This window comes from Rattus norvegicus, chromosome 17 (assembly GCF_021556685.1).
Source record: "Rattus norvegicus strain SHRSP/BbbUtx chromosome 17, alternate assembly SHRSP_T2T, whole genome shotgun sequence".
NCBI classification, from domain to species: domain Eukaryota; kingdom Metazoa; phylum Chordata; class Mammalia; order Rodentia; family Muridae; genus Rattus; species Rattus norvegicus.
The window spans coordinates 33,028,775-33,053,560 of NC_141550.1; the positions used below are offsets into that span (position 1 = coordinate 33,028,775).

A 24,786-nucleotide genomic window follows, 5' to 3' on the forward strand; every position below is an offset into this window, starting at 1 on the left:
TCTTCAAGTCTAAAGGCTGTGGATATGGGGATGTAAAAGGAAGAAATACTGTCCTATGTTTGCCATGGTTGGGTTGATTGCAGTGTTTGTTAGTGGATGCTATCAGTTTCTATGTTTTCTACTAAGTTCTAAAATTCCACTTTGCTGCTGTTTACCCTTAGCCAACATGCTGTCCCCATCTTACACACAGTGAAGCTGGCTGCCAGCCTGTGAGTCACACAGGAGCTGCACCTTCATCTTCAGACACTAAATGGACCCAGTCCTGCATTCTGTAGAAACAGAGGTGGTCTACGTGGGCTTGTGAGTGTGCCTCCAAGAACAGCCACAGGATATCTTACATCAAACACTGCTGTAATAGAATTACAATGGGTGCACTGAGCCTCTCTTTTAATTGGGCAACTGTACCACATTATCCAATAAGTTTAAAGGACAATAAATTCCAGACTCAAATAAGGAAGTGTCATGCCACTTAGAGTACTCACAGCACTAGAAGGGGGAAGCTGGTGAAATCCAGCTCTGACTACATTTGCCAGAGGCCCCAGGCACATTGGAGATTTTGATTGCTACCCACAGGTGGGCTCTGTGAGTCCCAGAGATGTGGTGGGGGGTTCCCCAAAGCCTTATGTCCACATTCTTGCTCTTTCCCCATAAGCAGTAGATATGACTTTCACAGGTGAGGCTGGCTGGAGTCTTTTCAGACCATCTCTTGATTCTGTCAGCTGCTTGTCACCAACTAACCACAGCAACTGCAGAGACCCAAACCTGGTGAAGGTATCACGTGATTACCCATGGAGCTGAATTGAGGAGACCTTGTCCTGGTTCCTTCTGGGGCTCCCCAATAGCCGACCTCTTCCATAGACCAGATCATTTAGATCAAATGTTTTGCAGATTCCAGTCAGTCCTTGCAAACAGAGAATAGATTAGAATTTGTGGAACAGAGGAAGGGAGAGGGTCTAGATATTGAATCTGTATTAAACACACATTAGGAAGGTGAAGTCAAATGACTCTTCTGAACTCTGTGTGCGACAGGCTAAGTGTGAGAACAGGGATGGGCGACAGGCCAATGTGTGTTTCTAAGATGATCTGTGGGATGCTGGATATGTTAGCCCCTTTTTAAAATGCAGTTTTTGAGCTATCTAGGCACTAAGGAAACAGCCTACCTACCAGGAAATAGGCAGAAGAAAAAAAAGCTGTGGTTTGGATGTGAATGTCTGAAAAGCCTACATGTTAAAGGCATTGTCCCAAGGCAGTGCAGTGCAGCAGTTAGGATGTGGATCTTTGGGCCAGGTTACTGGGAAGCATTCTGAGGGGATTTTGGGACTATAGTCTCTTCCTCTCTCTTTCCTCTTGCTAATTAGGTGAGTAACTTTGCTCTGCCTGCTCCCACTACACTATGCTGTCCTACAGGCCCAAACCAGTAGGGCCAGGCGATCCTGGACAGGAACCACTGTCAGCCAAGACAAACTGTTTTTCTTTATAAATTAACTATCTAGGGCATTTTGATATATTGACAGAGCTAACACTAATAAACCTTTGACTTTCTCTTTTTTCTGTCTCGTGATTTAAAAGGCCACTCATTAGTTCAGTGCATATGAGAGGTTTGAAGAATAGGTCCTGCATCTGCATTTTTTATGAAACTCACTCATGATACCCAGAGCTTAATGAAGAAAAACACTCTCAACCTCATTCATGACAAGTGATAATGTGAATTCAATGAGAACATTGCATTGCTCAGGGTTAATTAGAGGAATAAAATACAATAAACATACAGATGCATGCACATATATAATACACATACATATAAATGGATATACACACAGGTATATGTATATGTAGATATGTATATACATACACTCATATGTAACTTAAGAAATAGGCTCATGTTGAAATTGTAACAACTGCTATCTCCTACCAGGAAAGCTCAGAACCCAGCAGTCACTTAGTGTATGGGAGTGGGTGTCTCGGCAGCTGCAGTACCCCACAGTGGCTTCCTCACATTGGTGAGGTCTCCAGTTGCTCAGTGCTAGGTGCCTCATGAGCTTCAATCTTGGTTCAAAATCTAGAAGGATTCCTGGAGAGCCACCAGTCCTTAGTCTATGCCGGAAGCCTGGAAATGCTGGTTCTGATATTAATGGAGGAATCAGCAGCAGCAGCGACAGGTTACAAGCAGAAACAATCCAATTACCGGTAAACAGGAAATTAGTTAAATTGTATCAGATGCGAGACAAAAGAAGTGTAAAAGATTCAGCTTGGAAAGAGCATGAGATTCTGTTCTTGAGATAGTTTCCTGTAGCCCAGGATTGCCTTCATCTCACCATGTAGGGGAATAGAATGACCTTGAACTTCTGATCTTCCTGCCTCTAACTCCTAAGTGCTGGAATTCCAGGGTATGTGCCACCATGCCTGGCTTATGTGGCACTAACTGTGAAACCCAGGGCTGTCTGAGTGGTGGGCAAATGCTCTCAGCCAAGCTGCATCCTCAGCTTTTCCAAAATGCGTCATTTCTCCATTCTTTTTATTTTATTTTATTTTATTTTATTTTTTAGGATTTCATACTTGAATACAATGAATTTTATTATACCTATCCCTCCCTCCTCACCCTGTGTCTCCCCATCTCCCTCTCGAATTCAAGTCCTCTTCTACAATTATTATATGGTATAGTATAGGATTTTATAGAATTATTATACATAATACATTATATCCTCTCTATGTAATCTGAATCTGGTTAGTGCTGCTCTTACACACACGGGTGTAGGGCTGACTAACCACTTAGCATGAGCAACCTAGGAGGGAGTTCATCCATGACAAACACTGACTCTCCCTTTGGGTGCAGGGTTGTGCTATAGATTTCCCTCTTGGGGGATATTCCGGTCTCTTATTCCAGCGGTGCTTCTCTGTCTCTTTAGAAAGAAGTTCCTCTGATGAGGGGAAGTGCTTCCTTTATTGCAGGATTTACAGATGGGTAAGACTGTTGATGGCTTTTCTGGCCAAAAGGCTTGCACAACACCCATGACTGTGACACTATGAGAGCTAGCCACTGGGAAGCGTCTTCCAGCTCGATTTGTCCAAGTCTTATGGCTAAAGTGTGTGGTCTTCAGTGATGGGGTCTTATCCTCAAGTTCTGGCACTCAACCTAAAGCAATGATAGTAGCTTGGGTTGTCCACAGTGAAAAGCAAAGTGTGTCAGCGCGGGGACAGCATGAGTGCATGTTTGCATGTATTTTCATTTACATTAAAACTCAGTGTTCAAGAATGATGGGAGTTGTCATCTGTGCTGTCGAGCCTTGGTCAGGAGTGAGTGGAAAACAGGCAGAAAAGAAACATGAGTCTCACAGTGGGAATATTACCTGTACAAAAAGGAAAATTAAAAGATAATGATACGGGCTCTGGGCTGAGCATTCTGGGTTCGAGTCCAGCACATATCATGTACCAAATATAAGACCTAGGGTGACCTATGCTTCCTGTGGTGTATTCCCTCATTTGTAGAAGGGATTTTTTTCATTAATTATTTTGTTTATCCACTTTAGATCCTGGTCACAGGTTCCCCTCTTTTCTCTTCTCTCAGTCCCACCCTTATAAGTCCCTAGCCCCATTATCCCCTCCCCTTCTTCTCAAAGAAAGAGAAGCCCTCCTTGGGTACCACCCCACTCTGGGACATCAAGTTAAAACAGGACTAAGGACTAAGTGCATCCTCTCCCACTGAGACCCAACCAGGTAGTCCAATTAGGGGAAGGGGATCTAATGACAGGCAACAGATTAGAGACAGCCCCTGTTCTAATTGTTAGGGGGCCATGTGAAGACCAAGTTACAATCTGCTCCAAATGTATAGGGAGTCCTGAGTTCAGCCTCTTGTTAACAAGAGTCTGCAAGCCATGATTCTGGGGTGAAGGAGGATGGTACTGGAAAAATGCTGGATGACTGACATGCACTGTACATAGTCCACATTCCCTGTAGCACTTCTCACCAGGTGTGTCACAGGGAGAGCAGACAGGGTGAGAGATGAACGCTCTACAAAGATCAGGGTTATCAGGGCTGAAACGACATTAGACATATTTACAAATCAAAATTAACCTTGATCTTGAGAACCAAACTTGCACAATGACTGGTCAGGAAAGATACATAAATGAATTTTGCATCGTCACTAAAACTACGATGCTTAAGACAGGGCAAACAGTTAGGTACCTGATAGACCTCACTCGCTGAAAGATCCAGAACTGGCTTGAAAAGAAGTAACAGCGTCACGGTTTGTTTTCACTGTATCATCTTGACTTTATATCACTTTACGCATCCACACTGCCCTGTTTACTTTAGTCAGGCTTTTCCATCCAGCTGCTTAAGTTAGCATTGCATAGGCTTGTCAGCAAATACAATGGTAAAGTGAGACCAAGTCAGGGAACAAACCTTGAGTCATCTTGGCGCCTTGGAGTGGCCTCCTCCCTACAGATGATAGAGGGTCAGAAGTTGCAAAGACACAAAGTGAAACAAGGGCCCAGGAAGGAATACCAGGTCGGAAGTTCACTTCTGACTCTAACACATTGATCTGGTGCTGTGCTGAGGACTCAAGAGACCTAGGTCCTAAGGAATCATCAAGAGGGACAACTGGTGACCTCAGCTGAAACCCTGGCAACAAAGAATGCGTTCATGTAGAAAGCTGGGGAGAAAAAGCTGGTGAAGTTTCACCCTGGGAAATCTGCTTGGAGTGTGGTCGAAATGAAGAACAGCAGGAATAACTCACCACTGTTTCCATATTCTTCTCGAGGCCCAAGTTCATCTGTCAAGTGGGTCACTGGTTCAACTTCTAGGGAAGCATGGGGATTAGAAAGGACCTCAGCTGGAACAGAGCACGGTTCTGAAGAGGTGAGCTGTCTTCAACAGATGGGGCAGTCTTCCTGACTAGCCACTTGAGCAAAAGGTTCTTGGGGATGGGAATTTTTCTAAAAATCCACCTTCATTTTACTGGAGGTTCCTGGAATGAAGACATCTAATGAGTTTTTAAAGGTATGGATGAGAACACAGTACAGCTTAGAGAATTCTGGTCAGTTTGTCTCGCAGTTACTTGGAGAAGTAGATGAATATATAGGAACACAGGACTGCATGGGTGGTGTTGGGCATAGAGAATCAGGAGGGAGGCAAGGGAGGGCTGCCCCAGGGAACTTTGCTGAAACAAGTCTGAAGAGCTGACCCTGCTTCCAAGTATATCTGAGATTCAGAAGAACCCATCTGTAGGATTACTTTTGATAATGCTGCTCTATTAGCTTTGGGGGAAAGGGCATGGAAGCGAAAGGAAGCAAGACTTGGTTTGTCGACATAAGGAGTCATAGATCTTAGTTTGGAACTGGTGCTGCATGGGGTTTAGGGTTTGGATGTCCATCCCACCTCTTCCCTGTAGGAGACAGAACTGTAGAGGACTGATCCTCCATAGGCGATCCACATAGCTTGCATTTTGAAATATCTAACAAGCTGAAATGCTCCTGCCTCAGCTCCCTAGTGCTGCTGAACTGCCTGTCAATAGCATGGCAAGTCTCCAGTGTGGCTACTGGCCTGAATCTTGTCTCTGTGATTCTGCAGTGCTGGTGAAGCACTTCATGAGTTCAGAAGGGGAAATGGCCCTGAGTTCACTCTTGAATAAACTTCAGAGAAAAGAGAGGTCAAAGGTCAAAGAAGTTGCCACTCTGGCTTTCAAAAAAAATGTTTTCCAGGAAAGGTCTATGATTCTAGGAATAACAACAGATAACAACAACTCTGCTAAGCACTGAGGAAAATGCTATGTCGTTCTGGACATAGATTTGGGGTTGCAAGAAAATGATGCTGTAAGAGGTGGGGATGGGTAAGGGAGTGAGGGGCTGCTGCTTGACCTCTGGATGTGGGCCAGCTAGGGATGGGAGCTGAGTGAGGTAGGCATTGAGATCTGTGCATCCCACTTCATAGCAAAGTGAGCAATGCAGAAAAGGGCTGTGGTCCTCCAGCAGAGAAGCCTCCTGCCAACACATGGTTGACACCCTCTGGACTTGCAGCTTCCTGACAACAGTGTGACCAGCGTTGTGGAAGTAGATTATGCAAACACAGAAGAGCTAGAATCACTCACTGTGAGTTACAAGGTTGTGGTGGTCTGAATTAAGATGGCTCCCATAGACTCATAGGGAGTGGTATTAGTTGAAGAGATCAGGATGAAGGGTCTTGTTGGAATAGATGTGGCCTTGTTGGAAGGAGTGTGTCACAGAGAGTGGATTTTGAGGCTTTAAAAGCTCAAGCCAGGACCAGAGGCTTCTCTCTCTCTGCTGCCTGCAAATTCAGATGTAGAACTCTCAGCACCTCTAGCACCATGTCTGTCTTCATGATGTCATGTTTCTTACCATGATGATAATGGACTGGACCTCTGAACTGTAAGCCAGCCCCTATTAAATGCTTTCCTTTTTAAGAGTTGACATGGTCATGGTGTCTCTTCACAGCAATAAAAGACTGACTAAGACAAAGGTTAACTGTAGGCCAGAGAGGTATTTTAGGAATAAAATAAAATTCCCATGCTCACAGACTCCAGGCGTGAACTACTACTATTCTGCTAAATGGTCTGCCTTCTAGATTTTCATTTCTATACCCTCAGATCAGCACAGCTCCTGAACCACATCAGATAAATGTATTTGTGCAGTGGACTGCTCAGCCACACATAAGTCATACATAATCCTCTTGCCAAGGCTCAGATCCCATTTGTGATTAACACAGAGACTCACAACCGGAGAGAATACAGAGATTGAGTGTAGGTGGAATGCTCTGCCACAAATGGGTCATCTGTGTCACATCCTCTTCCCAAACCCCAGAGACCATTGTGCACTGGGAGTGAGGGCAGTTGTGAGAGCCAGAGGGCAGGGAGGATTGCAGCAAAACCATGTTCCAGACATGATAGACCACTGCTTTCACTAACTCACATTGGCTGTGGCTGCCTGCACAAGACCTTCGCAAGATCAAGCCAGTCAGCATTCCAGCATGGAGTGGGAAGAGGTTCATGAGCCCTGACCCCTAACTGAGGAGCTGTGAACAGTCAATGGCTTCCTGGTTCCGGGGTTGGGGGTGGGTATGGGGGTGAGGGTGGGGGTGGGTGGGTCAGTTCTCTTTAAGGGTGTGGTCCTGGTAGGGCAACACTCCCCTGGATGGTTCCACATTAAGGAGTTCATGAACACCATACATTTGGAGTTCAAGGATTATTTAAAAATAAAAGTTTCAGTGGGATGAATTTGAGCCTGAATTTGAGAGTAAGGATGAAAAGCTTTGGGTGAATATGATCAAAATGCATTGCATGAAACTAAGAATTATAAAATTAAAAAAGGAAACTGAAGTGAGCAGGTCCTTGTTAGGACTCCATGAGGACCGGAGGGTGGAGGAGTTTATTGTGTAACTACAAAGGGTGGGAACAGCAGGCACTACAGAGATGCTTTTTAAAGGAACCTTTACCTGAGGGCCAGGCTATCCTCCTTTGCAGCCACTTCCTATGGTTTGGGAGATGGCAATGTGAAAAATCTTAATGGCCTCCACTTCTCCAGGACATATCACCAGAAGACAAGTGCCACAGTGCTAGAGGGTGTGCCAATCAAGACTACACACTCCAGCTCCACAGAGCTTTGTGTACTTCGGGGAGCTTTGTGTAGAGGAAACTCAGATGCCCAACGGCAAACAAATTCTATGCCTACATTAGTTACAGTGCATTTCACATGACTCTTCCGTGGTGTTATGTGACAATGTAGGACACGGACATACAGGGACAGTCTGTGGCAGTTTGGGTTTTCTGAGCTGTGTATGGTCTGGCATGGCGTATAATCATAAGCAATAGGGCTGAAAGTTTCAGATCACAGTGAAGCCATTTCTTTTTTTTTTTAATTAACTTGAGTATTTCTTATTTACATTTCGAATGTTATTCCCTTTCCTGGTTTCCGGGCCAACATCCCCCAAACCTCTTCCCCTCCCCTTCCTTATGAGTGTTCCCCTCCCCATCCTCCCCCCATTACCGCCCTGCCCCCAACAACAGTGAAGCCATTTCTAAGTGGTCACAAGGTTGCTTAATGAGTTGACTCCTGTGAACTGTATCTGTGGGTTCTGAGTCTCTGTTAGTACATACACACTTTGGGAACACACCCACACCAACAGAAGCCCAATCACCAATCTCACACAAAGCAAAGCATGCCTATCACTGTTGGAAAATGGCCCAAGAAGCTGGAATTAATCCCAGAAAAAAACCCACCCCCACCCTTACATGATGGCTGTAGCCTCACAGAGCCTCTGGGATCTTTATTTGAGTTTGCAGTCACCTTAGGCAGGTGCAGGAGGTCCAGGGGACTCAAACGGCTTGTTCTGGGTTTTCTTTCTTTTCTTTCCTTCTTTCTCTCTCTCTCTCTCTCTCTCTCTCTTCCTTCCTTCCCTCCTTCCTTCCTTCCTTCCTTTCTTTATATATATTTTTTTAAACTTTAAAGAGCACACCCCATGAGGTGTTTGCAGCAATGGTTTTTAGACCAAGGACTTCCCCCTTTATTCCTATTTGCCTAACTGTTTGATGAAATTACATAGATCAAATGGGACAGCTGAGAGATGGGAATGGGTGAATGCATTATTTAATTCTAGACCCTTTCCCTAAGTACTTTAAAATCATTTATTTTATATGAATCTACACAGTTTCAGTAGTAAAACATCGGATCAAGTGTTCATTTTGAAGATGTGTTTTATTCTCTTTGTGTGCCCCACCCTCTGGTGTGTGTGTGTGTGTGTGTGTGTGTGTGTGTGTGTGTGTGTGTGTGTGTAGGGGGTGTATTTGCATATGAGCACAGGTACCTGTGTAGACCAGAAGTGGGCACTGGACCACTGTAGCCGAAAGACAGGTGGTTGTCAGCTACCTGTAGCTGGTTCTGGGACTCGAACTTGGGTCCTCTGCAAAAGTAGAGCATGCCCTTTGCCACTGAGCCCCAGCTCCTCTGCTACCTCATTCTAAAACTGGAACAAGAGTTGCCCCTGCCTTCAGACACTCCTCCTGGGCCGAGAGATGAGGAAAGCTTCTCTGTAGCTCATGCTCCTGAGAGTTACAAGCACTCACTAAATGCAAAGCCTGCTCTGCTCTGTCCTTCCATGTGACCCAGAGGTCTCTATACTACACCTCCCCTACAGATGAAGTCATGGGGGGTTGTGGTTGTTTAATCCTGGCCTTCATGACTGTTCTTGTTTGAGTATGCGACTAGCTTTGGTGCTCCGTGCTTAAATCCCCTGGTTTTTATCATTTTTTCCCCCATGAGACAGTTCAATCCACTTTCCAGCACTTTTCCTGGAAGAGAGTTTAGGGACTTCATCGGAGCGAAGCTCAAAATGAAACAAAATGAAAATAAAAAGATAGCATTTTCAGCAAATGGTGCTGGTTCAACTGGAGGGCAACATGTAGAAGAATGCAGATCGATCCATGCTTATCACCCTGTACAAAGCTTAAGTCCAAGTGGATCAAGGACCTCCACATCAAACCAGACACACTCAAACTAATAGAAGAAAAACTAGGGAAGCATCTGGAACACATGGGCACTGGAAAAAATTTCCTGAACAAAACACCAATGGCTTATGCTCTAAGATCAAGAATCGACAAATGGGATCTCATAAAACTCCAAAGCTTCTGTAAGGCAAAGGACACTGTGGTTAGGACAAAATGGCAACCAACAGATTGGGAAAAGATCTTTACCAATCCTACAACAGATAGAGGCCTTATATCCAAAATATACAAAGAACTCAAGAAGTTAGACCGCAGGGAAACAAATAACCCTATTAAAAAATGGGGTTCAGAGCTAAACAAAGAATTCACAGCTGAGGAATGCCGAATGGCTGAGAAACACCTAAAGAAATGTTCAACATCTTTAGTCATAAGGGAAATGCAAATCAAAACAACCCTGAGATTTCACCTCACACCAGTGAGAATGGCTAAGATCAAAAACTCAGGTGACAGCAGATGCTGGCGAGGATGTGGAGAAAGAGGAACACTCCTCCATTGTTGGTGGGATTGCAGACTGGTAAAACCATTCTGGAAATCAGTCTGGAGGATCCTCAGAAAATTGGACATTGAACTGCCTGAGGATCCAGCTATACCTCTCTTGGGCATATACCCAAAAGATGCCCCAACATATAAAAGAGACACGTGCTCCACTATGTTCATCGCAGCCTTATTTATAATAGCCAGAAAATGGAAAGAACCCAGATGCCCTTCAACAGAGGAATGGATACAGAAAATGTGGTACATCTACACAATGGAATATTACTCAGCTATCAAAAACAACGAGTTTATGAAATTCGTAGGCAAATGGTTGGAACTGGAAAATATCATCCTGAGTGAGCTAACCCAATCACAGAAAGACATACATGGTATGCACTCATTGATAAGTGGCTATTAGCCCAAATGCTTGAATTACCCTAGATCCCTAGAACAAACGAAACTCAAGACGGATGATCAAAATGTGAATGCTTCACTCCTTCTTTAAATGAGGAAAAAGAATACCCTTGGCTGGGAAGGGAGAGGCAAAGATTAAAACAGAGACTGAAGGAACACCCATTCAGAGCCTGCCCCACAGGTGGCCCATACATATACAGCCACCCAATTGGACAAGATGGATGAAGCAAAGAAGTGCAGACCGACAGGAGCCGGATGTAGATCGCTCCTGAGAGACACAGCCAGAATACAGCAAATACAGAGGCGAATGCCAGCAGCAAACCACTGAACTGAGAATAGGTCCCCCGTTGAAGGAATCAGAGAAAGAACTGGAAGAGCTTGAAGGGGCTCGAGACCCCAAAAGTACAACAATGTCAAGCAACCAGAGCTTCCAGGGACTAAGCCACTACCTAAATACTATACATGGACTGACCCTGGACTCTGACCCCATAGGTAGCAATGAATATCCTAGTAAGAGCACCAGTGGAAGGGGAAGCCCTGGGTCCTGCTAAGACTGAACCCCCAGTTAACTAGACTATGGGGGGAGGGCGGCAATGGGGGGAGGGTTGGGAGGGGGACACCCATAAGGAAGGGGAGGGGGGAGGGGGATGTTTGCCCGGAAACCGGGAAAGGGAATAACACTTGAAATGTATATAAGAAATACTCAAGTTAATAAAAAAAATAATAATAAAAAAAAGAAAAAAATGTTATATTACTTGTTTATTATATGTTATATGTGCATACATCTATGTGTATGTGAGTATAAGCACATGCATATGTAGTCTCTAGATACCTGGCTTATTTCATGGGTGCTGGGATCTGGATTCTGGTCTTCATACTGTACACCAAGCGCTCTTAACTGTCGAATCATCTCTTCTATCGGAACTTTCATCTCTCTTATTTAGTCTTGGGGTCTCTGGCTGATGTGTCCAACCCATGGCCATGAACATCAGGCATCTCAGGATATCTATGAATTCAGCACAACACAAAACCACAAAGTTATTTCAACATTGTGAAATTCTTGTTTTAATCTAAAATATCTCAATTGTGTGGCTTTTGAGAATGAACTTTGTAGATGACCATGTCATGTCACAGTATCAAAAGTCTAGACACACCTACAAAAATGGCCATAAGTCAAGATGGTTGGTGTACAGGAACCCTCATGTGTCAGGAGAGACACAAGGGAAAAGGAAAACCAAAGTTCATGAACCATGTGGAATGAATTACAGATTCCAAAGAGATTAGGGGTGGCACTGTGGGAAGCTTGGGCATACAGGAAACTCAGCCTTAGAAGCATGTGTGTCTCTGGGGCGTGAACTATGGGTTTCAAAAAAAAAATTAAAAAAAAAAAAGAAAATTTCACAAAAGAACCTAGAAGCAGAAGAATTGTGAAGCCAGCTTGTACAGCAGGAAGAGGGGCTCTGAACAGCAGGAGGAGGGGTTCCGAGCACGAGGATACCTGCCGCTGACTTCCAGCTCCCTTTCTCCCATGGCTCGGTACAGAGTTCAAGCCTTGAGGCCCACAGCGTGCTGCCCTGCACCTGTCTAGCACACAAGTGCCTGCTGCTAGTTCCTGCTGCTCCCTCTGGCTTCAGATCTCCTACCTGACACCTTATTGGCTCAAAGGGGTCCCCGCAGGTTCACTCTCTGACTAAACACCCTTGAAAGACTTGCCATCTCCGCAAGGATTTCGGAGAAATTCACCAGTCAGCACGAAAGACATAGCAGGGCTGTGAAAGGTTACAGATTTACAACAGTCGGTGTTCACACCCCGGATTTACTAGGCAGTTAATAATTCGGCAGAGTGCGTTGCTTGTGGTAGCTGCGCCATTCTGATCTTGCCCTCTGATGGCAGCATCAGCTGCTCACTCTGTGGAGTAGGGCAGTGGGACCTCTGCGCGTTCTGGGGAAGGATAGAGTGTGGCGCTTCGCTAGAGAGATTGAGGTGGGCGCGCAGTGAAACCATCCTGTGCACTGCACCGTTTTGAAAGCATTCTGAACAGATGCGGAGAAGTCCGGATGAAACTCTAACTCAGTGACACTCCTTAGCCGGTTGCTCTGCCTCTCCAGCTTTCCAATTAGTTACAGCTTTAGACAGCATCTCTTAGGTTTGTCAGAAACAGCCATGTGGGGTGAATTCCAAATCTTTGAAATTCTAACTAAAAAGCTGTCCACCAATCTCTGGAAGAAATTAGTGTCCAGGAAGGGTTGAGTGTGCAACAAGCAGGGAGTTAAAAAAAAAAAGTCTGCCTTCATCCACGCTAAACCCCGATTTCATCTGGGGCCAGGAAGATGCCTCATCTACCCAACCGTAAGGGGAAAGATAATAGCTGTTTATGTACCTGAAGGGGGAATGGTGGGGATTAATTAGTTAATGGCCCCATGTGCTTTGAAGTGCTAAGTGCTATTAGGCTTCATTTAATCTACCCTAATAGTTCCACAAACGCTGGCTCTTCTTGCCAGCCAGGACTTGGCATCTCTTGGTCAGAATTTTCAAATGGCAGAGAAGTTTTAAGGCAAGTGTGTTCAAAACTGGTTTGTGCTGGCATTTGCAATTTAAAAAAAAAAGGTTAAACACTTGAGCAATCACCAATCACCATCACCTAGATCAAGTGTACCAGAAGGCAGACTAATCTCTTCATGATAATGGAGGTAAATATTAGTCCCTCCCCCTCCCTTTTTACCTGCTTCCCTTTGCCCTAGTATCTTAGATCTCGGTATCTTTTAGTTTCGCAGGCTGAAAGTTCGAAATAGAAACTCAAGGTAACGACCTTTGGGACTCAAGTATCAGTCCACAAATGCAGCCTAGGTAGAGCCAGCTACCTGTTTCTGAGGGTGTGGGGATAAACTACTGCTTGTGGTCACCATTGCCATAGAACAGGGTCCTGGGGTCCCTGCCTTAGCCTCCGTGAACAAACAGAGCCTTTGACAGCCAGAAATAGCTGAGGAACAGCGTGGCAGTTTAAAATGGTGCATTTCAGACGAAAGGAGAGTTCAGCATTATATCTATCAGGTACTTGTCTCCTTTGAGGTACTTCCTGGAGGCCGGGGGTAGGTGGGGATATGGAAAGGCTTTGCTTGGGTTCTAGTGGAGAGCCAACCACATTTCATGCCAACTTAGCTTAGGACATGCACAGTGCAAGCTACATTCTGCCCTTGCCTCCAAGGTAAGCCTCCTTAAGGGTAGTCAGGCAAGGCCAGGGAAAACACAGCCAGGGAGGTGGCTATTTGTCCCAGTGGATTTGGGTCAGTCTCCTTTACCCTCAGTGGCTGACCCTCCTCTTACATAAGCAGTACGTTGGGGGTGGCATTTCCAATGTCAGTCAATAGATTTCACCCAGAGCAAGCTTTAATTCTAGAGAGGACCTTTGGCAATCTGGCTACACTTGGGCAGTGATGCCAGTCAGTTCACCACTGGGGGGAGGTTATAGTCACAAAGATTAGTTCCGTCCTTACTGTCCCTCTCTTCCTTGCACTTGATTCTTATGCACATCTCCCATCTGGGTCTCCTACCCGGCACCTTCGTGACATGAATTGTTTATCTTTCTCTTTGATTATACTTTATCAGCATGTTCTAAATCAGGACACAGGAAAAATATTTTCTATGCTTTTCTTCAGCAAGCTAACACGATATAAGATAAGACATTCTTGATCGGTAGTTGGTTTTGCAGTCCCTGCTGGGCAAACATTTCTGGTATATGTAATGTATGTATCATGGAAATAGCACAGGGTGTGTAACTGTGATAAAGTTCTGGGCCTTTTCCAATAGTCCTTTCCAGGCCTGTCCAGTGTTCATGAACTGCGTTTTCATGGGGTATGATTGGCCGGCCTGGCTTCTGACAGTAGCTAGCCTCAGTGTTCCCAGAAGTACTGGGTGTTTGTGAGAGAGTGCTAGAACAGAACGGGTTAGCAAGGGTGCAATAGACCAGCAAGAGGCAGCTGAAGAGCAGACATCCCTTAGAACACTTTACAAGTGCATCCTTCTGGAGGAACAAATTACTACAATTGGTGTGTGTGTGTGTGTGTGTGTGTGTGTGTGTATCTGTGTGTGCAAGTGTGTGTGTGAGAGTGTATCTGTGTGTGTGAGAGTGTGTGTGTGAGTGTATCTGTGTGTGTATGAGTGTATCTGTGTGTATGAGAGAATGTTTATCTATGTGAGTCTGTGCATTTGGGTGTGAGTGTGTGTGTGTATCTGTGTGTATATCTGTGTATGAGTGTGTGTGAGTCTGTGTGCATCTTCATGTGTCCATGTGAGTGTGTGTATCTGTGTGTGAGTGTGTGTGTATCTGTGGGTGAGTGTGTGTATGTGAGTGTGGGTGTAAATGTGTGTGAATATATGTGAGTGTGTGCGGGTGTAAATGTGTGTGAATGTGTGTGAGTGTGTGTGTGAGTGTGTGTAAGTACATAACTATTAATAGTTACATGTAAAACTGTACATAATCTGAAAGATTAACCTTTGCATTTCATGGAAAGTTTGGAATGGCATCATCCATTTAGGAAAATGAACTGGTGAACTTCATGTTTTGTAGTTGCTTTTATAGGAGACTGGGTAAATTATTTATATTTCTTTCACATTTTGAATACTTTTGTCCCCAAATCACTAAATATGTACTTTTGATTTGCTGTATCCCATGGTATTTATCCAAGTTCAGTCCTCTTGGTAAATACTTCGTGGGCTCAACCTTCTGAGAAATTCTCTTTCTGTGAGGCCTGGGACAGGCTAGCGTTCCCTCTGTCCACTTGGGGAGTGTTTTCAAGACAGTAAAACAGGAGAAGCAGGATCTGCAGAGATCCACACCCTGGGCACCAGGCTGGAACAGAGCCTTAAGCACATTAGTGTGTGACAAGGAATCCATGGAGGCCGAAGTGAGAAAACTTTCCATACAGTCACCTTCAACGCCCGCCCCCAACCCTCGGACCTGTATTTCAGGAGCAATACAGTCTTTTAAAAAAAAAAGAAAGAAAAAAAAAAGATTGTGTCTTTATGACCAAAGAGCAGGGTACTTCATTAATTAGAATTGAAGCACTGTAGGTAATACCAAATCCCTACGTTTCGTCCCTTCTAAGGGAAGGGGAGCAACACATGGCTGCCAAGGGATCCTCTGTTGTGTGTGGAAGGCCCTTGCAATAACCAGGGTATGGAACAACCTTGTTGTGCACAGATGGAGTAATGACAATTAAAGATTATAATATAATGGAGGGGATGGCTCGGTTACTGAGGTACTTGCCCTATAAGCATGAAAAGCTGGATTAGAGCCTCAGAATACAAATCAAAATGTCTGCTATGGTCTTAGCAATCCCAGCACCAGGGGCCAGGAGCCAGGAGGCTCTCTGGAGGTCACCGTCGAAGCCAAGCAGGCTTCATCGGTGAACTCCAGACCAATAGGAGACCCTGACACAAAGGAACAGGAAAGCATTCCTGACTTTCCTGTGCACACATGCATGCATAAAACAATAAATTATAATGTGTTTATACACATACACACACCACACGTGCATACACACACACAAACACAAAGATACACACACACACACACACACACACACTGCAATACTACTCAGCAACAAAAAGGGAATCCTGTTGTTTGCAATAATGTGGATAAACCCAGAAGATACAACAGAAACAGGGAAGACAAATACTGCGTGGCCTCACTCACATGTGTAAACCGAAATGTCAAATCCATAGAGTAGAACTGGGAGTGCAGCGCTAGTGCCAGGGCTGCAGTTGGAACAAAGCGGAGATGCTGGTCAAAAGGCAAGGACTTGTGGCTCTCAGCTAAGGAAGCACAAGAGAGCAGATGCGCCGCATGGCAACCAGTTAATGATGCTGAATTATGTGCTTGGCATCCGCTGAAGTGTTCTCACTGTAAACAAACGGACAGAAGAGTAACTAGATGGTGAGCGAGATTGCCTGTGATGATACCATCAGGAGGTGTGCTGCAGCAAACAATCACACTGTACACCTAACTCCAGGTAGTCTATTTGTCAGGGACTCCAGATTTTGTCTGCAAGGCTCTGCATTGCATTCCACTCCTCTCCACGCCAGGCCCTCGTCCTGTCAGCGGAGCGCTCAGTACTTAGTTCTTGCCATCTCCAGGCGCAAGGGATGGACTCATTTTTTTTCCGTCACGAACGCAAACTTAGAAACATGTCCTGCCCAGATTCTAAAGGGCGAGCTTTCTGCCTTCAAATATCACACGAAGAGCAAAGTCCACCTAGCCTGACCCTGAACAGTGCTCCTGTTCTCAAGACGGGATGGCTTTCTCGCATCTGGCCATGAGTGTCTCACTGTAGCGAGGCCTGTGCTTGCCACGCGTGAAGGACAGAGCTCCAGATCTGATCCGCATTCAGTCCTGCTCTTAACTTATATAAATGCTGTGGGGCGCAGGAGCACAGAGTAAGTCTGTGCACACCTGGGGAGCCCCAGGAATCTGCTGCCAGCATCTTGGCCCTCGTCGTCCTGGAGTGCATTTAATAAAGTGCTTTTCTCTCTTACACGGGTACCTTTTTTTTTTTTTCATCCTCACCCAGGTAAAGTGAATCCCAACTACTTAGAGAACTAGTCTGTGGCTCTCAGTACATGTATGGAAAGTTAGAATTTTTCCTGTCTCTGTTTTCCAGTTGCTTCATTGCTAATCATTCACTATTAGCTACAGGCAAGCTAATAATCTACTTTTTGATTGAACTTCTTCTCCTTTGAAGGCAAGGGGGACGCAAACAGTTCTTCTATTCTTGAGTTCTCAGTAATATTGGAATGAGGTGTGCACCTAGCGCTAGGAGGCTTTTGTGACTTGGTGTCATTGTTTACTTTCTACATAGGTCCCTCTGCAGTGCTGGCTGAACTGCAGCTGTGCCTGCCAGGATCTGAGGAATGGGGAGCAGGAGGAAGAGTCTGCTGCTTGTCTGAGAAGCTGGAAGTGTTGGTTAAAGGAATAGTTCCTGTTGATACAATCATTAGACTCGAGGTGGGCCTACCTATCTTACCAATCTTGTGAACTCAACTCAAATACAGGTGTAGTCTCAAAGAAGAAAACACTAGAAAGCTTGTATGAAAGATGTTGGTGATACTTTCTTCTTTTCAGAATAAACCTGGAAATGCAACTGGAAAGATCTAGAGAGGGAAGGTTAATAAGTCTTCAGATTCCATCAGCTACATTGTATCTATCTCAGAGACTCAGCCCTGCAGTGGATCTCAGAATAGCCAGAGGGTTGCAAGTCAAGCAGATGCAGCTCCCTTCGGACAAAACTTTATCATTCAGCCAGTGCGGTGGAAAGTATTCATTGCCCTTAATTTAAATGTTTTGTCTAAATTAACAAGAGTTCGATTCACTCTAATGTGCTTTGATAGGAGCTTTTCTGGGTGAAGCCTGACCAGTGCAATGGGTACAAAGCTCCCAGGAAGCCCATGTCCCCTCCCTCTGTTCTAATTCTATTTTTGTCATGTACCCAGTAGTTCTGAGGCATGGGTGGCAGTGACAGCTGGAGCCCTGTCCTATACCAGGTAGCTGAACTTCCTCCCTACTGCCCCTAAGCCTATTGCCTTGGGACTTTCTGGACCACAAAGCACATTCTCCATGAATCCAAGCCCCAGCCTTCTCAACTATAGAAGAACAAGAGAAAACAGAATCTTCGCATCCATGAAGAATCCACCCTAGCTCACGAGTTTATATTTAAAGTGTTTCATAAATTGGCAAGTAGACTCACATTACTCAAATCAAAGATGAAGGGAAAAGGAGAGAGCTAATGAATACTTTCAAGTCCCAACTCTCAGTAGTGACCTGACCAGATGCTGGTTTTGGCAGAGAAGGAATTTGGTAGCTGCACCATATTCGCATTGCCTTTGCCATTTTATATAACCAGGAGTCTGGGAACCGAATGGTCCTGAAGGCTCACATCGTCTTTCTCCATGTTCTGTACATACACCTCTTCTTCTTAGTGTTGACAGGAGTGTACCTGGAAGCCACTCAGTTGCACGCCAGTCTTGGGAAAGTGCTAAAGAGGGGACTCACATGCTTTGGGAATAAAAGGGTGGATTTAAACAAATTAACCAACATTCACACGCCTCATCTATGAGGTACTGCCAAGACAAATTTAATGCTTGTCTTGGACAGAGTTTGTTTGGTTTTCAAGGTTAAACTCAACCAGCCCACAGTAAAAAGAACTGTTCCTAGAGATACTCGGGGAAGCTGTGGGCCAGGGGCTGGCACAAGAGCAGGAGGAAGGAAGTAGCTGAGTTCCCCACCCTTTCCCCCAAGACCCTCACCTCTGGCTTCATGATGGCTTCTGTCCATTTTCTGGTATTCCTTTGTAGACTATGCTCTTAGTGCTTCTGGTTGCTATAATGAAGTACCTGAGAGACTGAGTAATTCTCAAGAAAAATGAGTTGATTTTGGCTTTAGGTTCTGGAGGTTAGATGGTCCAAGAACAGCTAAATGTATTAGGATCTGCTTGGTCTCTGGTAAGGGTCTCATTCTACATCCTTTGAGGCAAAGAACAGAGAAAACAAAAGGGTACAGAAGTCACAAAATATAGAGGTTTACTTTCTTCAATAACCACACACACACACACACACACACACACACACACAGAGAGTGAGGGGAGGGAGAGAGGGGGAGGAAAGAGAGAGGGAAGGAGGGAAGAAGGGAGGGAGGGAAGAAGGGAAGGAAGGAGGGAAGGAGAGAGGGAAGGAAGGAGAGAAAGAGATCCAAATTCAGTTCCTGGATATTCAGCTCTTATGACCCACTCTGACAGTGGTCAGAGGTCAGAGTGCAAGCCATATTTACTCATAACTCTAGCCTTCTTTGCTTATGTAGTAACATGACCCAATCTATCCATTCTCAGCAAAGCACTCACTTGTGTCTCGTTTCTACACCCTCTGTATGTTTCTTATCTATTCTGTTGAGTCATCCTGACTTGCAGAGCTGAGGACATCCAGAGTTCTTCTTGGGCAGCCCATCTCATGTCTGTTGATGAGCATGCCCCAGGAAGTCAGTTGGTCAGACAGCAGTCTTAGGAAATGGCTAAAAATGTTCTCATTATTTCTTTGTGAATCAAAGGTTACATTTAAACAAACCCATACTCATGTTCTTTATCCTGAGGTCAGACACACTGAAGAACTTTCATATATGTTTGCTCGCTGGCCCCTTGACAGAACTGAATCAGTGAATATTTGTAGTTAACTAGAAATTCCAAATTTCAGGTTCCTAGAGTGGAGCACGTTCTCTTGAGCCACAGTCCAGAATTGATTATGGTCATGCAGTCAGGCTGGAAGTAGCTAGATGGTGAGGACCACACCTGACATCATCAAAATCCCAGAAGAGGGTGTACCCTCAAAGGTCCTGTGTTGTGATTCTACTTAGTCTAAAAGTATGGGGTTCCTGGAGTCCATGAGATCAATTTAACTGACTCCAGTCACCTCAGAGCTCAGGTCATGCCTAGATCTATTTGTAGAAATAGGTGCCTTAGACCTCCACGCAAACTATGTAACAAGGATAAGCTTCATGTTGTGTTCATGTTAGCACATACACAGGCACATTTATGTGTACATGTAACACAGATAAGGGATTCTAAGAAGTAGGTAACCAGCCACTTCAAACACCAGTGGGAGAGCATGGAGAATGAGAACTGAGCGCCAGCTCTCTTACACAATGAGCCACTGCCAGAAACATCAGACTTGTCCAATGTAGTGGATGGCAAGGATGCCAGGCAACATCAATGCCAAAAGACAAGGGAGGATAAAGGGTGGGCTGTTGGGGGACGGGAACCCTTTTTTAAAAATAATTTTTATAGTTTTCATCATTACATGATAGCCTACATGCCAACAGAAAAAAATGTTGCCAAAGTGAACATATTGGCCAAGAACACCGAGAGAAAAATGGTGGATTCTTGAGACAATGGCTTGACTTAATGCTGTAACAGTCACCTGGGATATTCATACCTGTGCCCAGAGGGATGTGCTGGTACAGACGTTATATGAGCACAGGCTCATAGGTATTGCTTATTAGTGGATAAGAGCTAAGTTGGGAAGTCATAGGTGGGTCTGGTGAGAACAGGCTTGGAGGTAAAGGAAGACATATAACCAAGTGACACAGTAGGGCTTCAGATTAAGTTTTGAAAAGATATAGAGGAACCCGAGAGAGGTATGGAAATGGATATAGGAACAGAGAAGGAACCAGGAACCTTACCATACATTGTGAAGAACTAGGAGAACCATCATCTGCCACATGTCTTTGTGTCTTGGAAGACGAGTCTTGAGTGAGAAGCTCACAGTATGAAAATGCTAAGTGAAGAACTTCGGAAATAGACTGTACAGTGGGGAGAAGCAGGGAGAGGAAGAGTCCTCACCAGACATATATACACCCATAGCAAGGAAAAACTGCATGTGGAAGACAGAAGACAATTTGCTGGAGTGAGTTCTCTTCTTCCTCCATGGAAGCTCAAGGGATTGAATTTAGGCTCTCAAACTTGGAGACAAGCGTCTTTACCCACTGAGCCCTCCTTTCAAGCTCTTTTTCCATTCATAGACTCCTGACTGTGGACCAGCTTTGGTTTTGTATGGGGATGATGTGCCATGGGGTGTTTTTTTAGGTCAATGAGGCCCCAAAAAAACAGAAATTGCCTCTCACAGTCAAGCTCCTAATTGGACGGTAATGCCCTAGCTTACTGAAGCCACCAAGGGTCTGTTCCCAATAGACAGGAAGAAATACTGTCTTAAGGTTCCCCTCAGGGAAGGTTAGAATGTAGCTTCCTTGAATAGATTCCCATTATGCCTCTCCTTTCCCTGGCTATGGTGACAACTTGAAAGTCTAGATCAGCATTTGCTAATCTGCCAATATCCACATCTTAGCTCACCTACACGCCAGCTAGTAAGCATTATGTACTGGGTTAGACCCAACTGTGTAGCCACTGTTGGAAGGGCTCTTCCTCGTCCCAGATGTTATGCTCTGCCAATAGGAGCACATCAGAATTCTTCTCTGCCTCAGTGGACTGAAGAGTGTGGCTGCTTTGTCTGTCTATCACATTATTGTGGCTCCTCTGATGGTCTGTGTGCTGTCTGTTTACCTCCCTGGCTCCTAGCTGCTCAATGGACTGTGGATCCCTAAAGTCACACTGAGCTCAAGTCCTCAGTCTCCTCAGAGGCTGGCATCAGTGGCTCTGAATAGGCACAGGAACAAAGTGTGAACTGGAACCCTTTGCTTGGCTGGGTGTGGAAATCGAGCTGTTGGGTGAGATAAATTTCTTGAGCCTCTGGGGTCATTGACTTAATATCCAAAAGGTCCTAGCACATTTGATCTCTGGTCTTGGTGGAGTGTAAAACTGTGGTCAGCACAAGAGGAGAGGGGACAGTTCCCGATGGTTTCTGGGTCTAGTCATGCTCTCTTCGGTGTCACATGATTCCTCTGGAGTCCTGTGGTCAAGGACCACTGCCCTCACCACATCCCCCCTGATACAGTTCTATTTGAGTGCTTTACCTTTATGCACAGGCATGACTAAACGCTCAGGAAAATAGGAGCAGAATGGCTAACCACGTTGTGTCAGTGTATCTGGTACCACAGATGTTCCCAGAATCTGATACCTGAGTTTTAAGCCAGCATGGCCCAAGCACATCCTCATGGCAACATATGTGACTTTTGTGGAATGGAGATGGGGTGTTGGCAGTTTTTACTAGCTGTAGATGGGTGCTGAGGCTCTGCTAGGAATGGGGAAGAGAGGATCATCAAGAACAAAGAGTGGATCATCAGTAAGCCACTCTAGAAACCAAAATAGTGGCAGAAAAGGCTGAATAGAAAGACAAGTCCCATAACACCTGCCTGTTCTGGGCCTATCGAACACCTGCTTTAAAAAAATGGAGCCCAGGGAGACATAGCAACCTCCCATCAGGAGCGTGTCAACAGAATATATGACGATGGCCTTCCTTGGGCCCTTTTTGGAAGGAAGCTAAAAAGACACAGTATCCTTTCTTTAGAGAGACTCTGGAGCAGCATACATTCTGGGGAAGTTCAAAGCTGTCAGCGTGCGTGTGTGTGCGCGTGTGCATGTGTGTGTGCATGTGTGTGTGGGGAGACAGGAGGCTGCAATGATATGAACAAGTTCAATTCTGTGATATGGAGGAGCATGAATCAGAATGCAAAATGACTGAAGACCCTCCCATATCCCCACTGAGTACCCAGGGATTTCCATCCAGGTTTGGCAGAGATGAGGTTCAGACCCACCAGCCAGAATTGGACTGACTATGGTAGCAGACCTGTAGGTTAGTTGAGCTAATCCTTTGAGCAGCAGGAACCCTTCTTAGTGGATCAGACCAAGAGAAAGGCCCTCTGCTCTCATAGTCCAAACAGGAAAAATTTTGGAAAATTAAATTCCTGATGCTGGTTAAAGCTGTCTTTAGAAATTAACACAATTTATCAAGTAGCTGATTATGGAGGAGCATAATAAGCATCTTGGTATATCTCTGAGGAATCTACTCAGGCCAGAGGAAGAGTGTTAGAGACTAGAAAGCATTTGCTGAGCATGAAGAGGGAGGAAACTGGTTCTGATTAGAATGCTTCCCAGGGAGCTTTCTGAGGACTTGCCTGCTGCAATTCCTGCAGTGTTTTTGTCCTAGTGTCCAGCCTTACAATAAATCCCCTTCACTATACGATGTGTCTACACTTCTATGCTAGACCTCCTCCATGACCTTCATGACCTTCCCCGACCCCCGACCCCCAACCCCCGACCCCTCGACAGAAACACTGACACCACTACCTCCATGCTATGCTCATAGGGACCTGCCCTGATCTGTTCCAAAGGAATGGAAGAGAATCAGTCAGGGGTAGACCTTGAATCCAAAGCTGGGTGAACTGGATACCTGGTGGGGCCTCTGTCATAGTTGATAGAGCACTCTTCAGAACTGTGTGCATAGCAGTTGTCACTAAAATTAAAGGAGAGTAAAAGAATTCATAAAGCAAGGCTATCCCTCTCAGATCCCATGGTTTACCTTTTCAAGCATGTTGTCTTTGGAGACATTTTCACCAATGAGTCAACCTGTGCTCGCTCAGTGACTTCACCTTCTATTGTCTTCCTCTCCCAGCTCTCCCAGCTGTCAGCATCTACTGAACCCTGACCCGAAAGAGAGGTCTGCTTGCTGATGAACTGACAACTTGATAAGTCATTCCCACACAGGCCATTACACACATACCACAAGCATGCTATAACATGCCACACACCCCACATACTGTGTATCCATGGTTCACACTCCACACATAGGATACACACTGTACAGATACCACAAACATGCTGCTATATACAACACATATCCCACATGTGCCACACACACAGAAATGGCCCCACATATGGGGAGCACGCACCAGAAACATATCATACTCACATATACACACATCATTAACCGCATGTGTGCCACACATGCCCAAGAGTCATGTGGATCCTAAATTACATTCATGCCTTACACACTCCCATCAGTACGTGATATATGACCATATAATCCCCATACAGTACACCCATGCAACACACACTCCATATCTAAAACACCTGTATAATGAGATACACACGTTCATATTTTACTCTATACACATGAGCACCCCATCCACTCCTGAGATTCACTCACACAACGTGCTAATGTTCATTTTTCTTCAAGTCGATGGCCAAATGAGCATGCTGGATCTGTTCCTCTCATTATAATAAACAGGTTGAACACTGTGCATCCCAGGGCATTCAACCTTTGAGAGAATCTGTTCTTCACTACTCAGACTAGCCTTGTCCATCAGGAGGATAAGATACTTTGCAGTTTGGTTCTTGGCTGGAGACTGACATGCTGTCTGGGTAGGAACTCTGGAATTAGTGGTCCCAACTGCAGCTTCCAGCAAACAAAAATCAGTGCCTGAGATGATTCCAGCTAAGGACAGGGAAATGCTGGTGAGTTGTATGTACTCTACCTGATATTCTTCCAGCCTCTCTAGTTTTTTGTTTTTGTTTTTCTTTTTTTTGTTGTTTTTTTTTTATAGCTCAAAATGTCAACGTACTGTCATACACCCTGCCTCCCAAGCAGCCATGTCAACTTTAGTGTGCAGTGGACTTGGCCATTCTCACTGTATGGGTGTCATGAAAACAAAAGTTTTGGAAGTCAGGCTGATTTGTGACCAGCCCCTGTCTTCAGAATGCACCAAGCTGGGCCTCCTAAGCCTATGAGTTCTTGAGTCTATGGAACTTCCAACTTCAGGGCTCTGACATTTCAGGGTGCTCTGGGCTCCCCAGAGGTCCTGAACCACCAGGCCTCCTACTTTGCCTATACAGAAACCCTCCTGAGAACCAATTGCTTCCACTGTCCTGTTTCTAGCCAGCACATCAGAGGA

General features: G+C 45.1%; 2 long non-coding RNA genes across 3 annotated transcripts in view; one reads left to right on the plus strand and one right to left on the minus strand.

Annotated features, from left to right (window-relative positions):
* Positions 1–1,691: 1,691 nt before the first annotated feature.
* Positions 1,692–12,150, minus strand: LOC148000114 (uncharacterized). Its single transcript, XR_015641274.1, has 3 exons — positions 11,898–12,150; positions 11,232–11,405; positions 1,692–4,966 (listed from the first exon to the last, which is right to left on the minus strand). It is a non-coding gene; the product is annotated as an uncharacterized LOC148000114 (long non-coding RNA).
* LOC148000115 (uncharacterized) overlaps positions 4,366–24,786 on the plus strand; it is a 44,851-nt gene continuing 24,430 nt past the window's right edge. Inside the window, exons 1-2 of one of the 2 annotated variants that reach the window (XR_015641273.1) lie at positions 4,366–4,857; positions 17,258–17,403. This is a non-coding gene — a long non-coding RNA (uncharacterized LOC148000115). Of the gene's footprint in view, positions 4,858–13,227; positions 13,452–17,257; positions 17,404–24,786 lie in introns of those variants that run through there. The other variant, XR_015641272.1, reaches the window with a different exon arrangement.